This window comes from Suricata suricatta, chromosome 11 (assembly GCF_006229205.1).
Source record: "Suricata suricatta isolate VVHF042 chromosome 11, meerkat_22Aug2017_6uvM2_HiC, whole genome shotgun sequence".
In the NCBI taxonomy this organism is placed as follows: Eukaryota; Metazoa; Chordata; class Mammalia; order Carnivora; family Herpestidae; genus Suricata; species Suricata suricatta.
This window is the reverse complement of record NC_043710.1, coordinates 18,061,562-18,063,672: the sequence shown is the minus strand read 5'-3', so window position 1 is coordinate 18,063,672 and position 2,111 is coordinate 18,061,562. Positions and strand designations below refer to the sequence as shown.

The 2,111-nt window shown below is 52.7% G+C and overlaps 1 long non-coding RNA gene across 1 annotated transcript; it reads right to left on the bottom strand.

The window, feature by feature from the left end:
- Nucleotides 1–298: 298 nt before the first annotated feature.
- Nucleotides 299–2,021, bottom strand: LOC115305915. The gene is made up of 2 exons (XR_003915085.1): nt 1,872–2,021; nt 299–836 (listed from the first exon to the last, which is right to left on the bottom strand). It is a non-coding gene; the product is annotated as an uncharacterized LOC115305915 (long non-coding RNA).
- Nucleotides 2,022–2,111: the final 90 nt, after the last annotated feature.

The window sequence follows — 2,111 nt, the reverse complement described above, 5'->3', positions numbered from 1 at the left end:
GCACGTGGGCTGAGGTGTTTACATCCCTGGGTCCTAGGCCACTTGCATGCACAGAACAGACATGGGGCTGGGAAGAGAATCGGAGTGGATGGGCTGAGGGTTGAGGGGTCAAGACTAACCCACCCCACACTGCCATGTTCCTGCAGAGAATTCTTTTTTAATGTCTTATTTGTTTTTGGTACAGAGAGAGACAGAGCATGAGATGGGGAGGGCAGAGAGAGAAGGAGACACAGAACCATAAGCAGGCTCCAGGCTTGAACGTGGCCTTCTTGGTCATTATAAAGAATATTTCTCAAAGTAAGAGAATAAACATTTTATTTTTACAGTCTGTTACATGTTTAGATGTAAGGCATGTGAATTCCAATTTTTAGCATTCACATGTTAGGGTAGTTCACAGGATCACTAGGCTCTGAGCTCCTATAGGAGGACCCTCTTCCACGGGGCTGCAGAGGGTGGTGGTGGGGATGGGCAGATTTGAAAATCTGCCCGCAGAATGCCCTCTCTCCATGTTGCCACAGCTGCCCCTATCTCTAATCTAGAGTGACAGACCCAAAGGGCTGGCAGATGGGCCTCATGTGATTGAACGTCTGTCTGGAGGGGAGGGAGGAGCTGATAGGATCCAGCTGTTTAGCCAACTGCCAATCACCATCGCAAACACCACCAGCCTGAGGGGAGGGGACATGAAACTGTGGAAGAGGAGGGTGTCTTATGCCCATTTTCAAGGGTTGGCAAGAAACTCGTCCAAGACAGAATAGCACAGGGGTTCTGAAAAGGTGACAACATCATCATCCAGGAACTCGTGAAGCTGTTGGTCCCCTGCAGGAATGATGGGGTCCCTTTATGGGAAGGACAACAGAGTGGGGACACTGTTGGCCTTAGAGATCCTCCAGCCCTACTCCCTTGACTTGGTGTGGAGATTCCATAAGGGAGACTTTTTACAGGAAAGAGGACACTTATTGAGCAGGCACAGTGTCCCCGCGTGGGCAAACGTTTCGTGAACACCAGCACATTTAATCCCCAACAGCCACCCTCAAGACTGGTAATATTATTATTATTATTCCCCTGGCACATGTTTCTCCCTGAAAAGTTCAGGACCTTGCCTTGCCTTGGGTCGCAAGGCTCCCAGGATGCTCCCAGGTTTTTGTGGTTCTCAGACCACCCTATTTTCTTCACCATTATGCCCAATAGGGCTTCTCCAACTTGCTCGTGATTCAGAATCACCTGGAGGCCTTGTTAAAACAACCTGCTAGGCTCCTATCCCAGAGTTCCTGGCGCAGTAGGTCTGGGATGGGGCTTCAAAACACACATTGCTATCAAATTCCCAGACAGGGCTGCTGCTGCCGCTGCTGTTGCTGTAGGTCTAAGGACCATGCTTTGGGAAAGGAGGTGCTGGGCTGGGATCCAGCTTCCCACCCTGGCTCCACCCAAGCAAAACCAGCATAATCATACCCTCCCCACAAGGGTGTCCTTGTGAGATGCCAATGAGATAATGGGACTTAAAGAGCTTTGTCAGCTGCAAGGTGAATAGTCCTGGTCATAAGTAGGAACCTGCCCGAGGCTGGTCCCTGGGGTCTGGGAGTGCAGAGGGCTGGGATGCAGGTGGGGCACCACAACCATCTGGAGAGCTTTGCAGCCCATCTGAATTCTGAGTCACTACTTCTTAAGGGAGAAAACCGGCTTCTGGGGCTCAGGCCAGCGGCCCCTCCTGCTACCGGCCTCATCAACCCAAGCCTCCTCCCTCACCTCGGGCAGCCCGCTGAGCACAGCCCCCAACAGCTGGCTGGCCCAGGCCACTTCTCCAGGGGCCAGTCCAGGCAAGCTGGGGCAGTATCGAGCTTGTGTTTCAGGGCTTGCAGCCCGATCCTGCTCACCTCCAGCGTGAGACTCAAAGGCCACGACTTCCCTTCTCTAAGCCTCAGGTGGTTGACCGGTAAAATGGGCGCAACAGAGTATCATCGCATAGGGTTGTGAGAATTTCAGGGCCAGTCCTTTTGACAGACTGCCCCGCGCCTGGAGAGAGTCCGGTCGGTAGTAGTTGTTAGTATTTTCAAAAACTGCCTGGGCCCGGGCCGCCCTCTGATAAAGGCTCGGACTTGGAACGTAAACCGCTC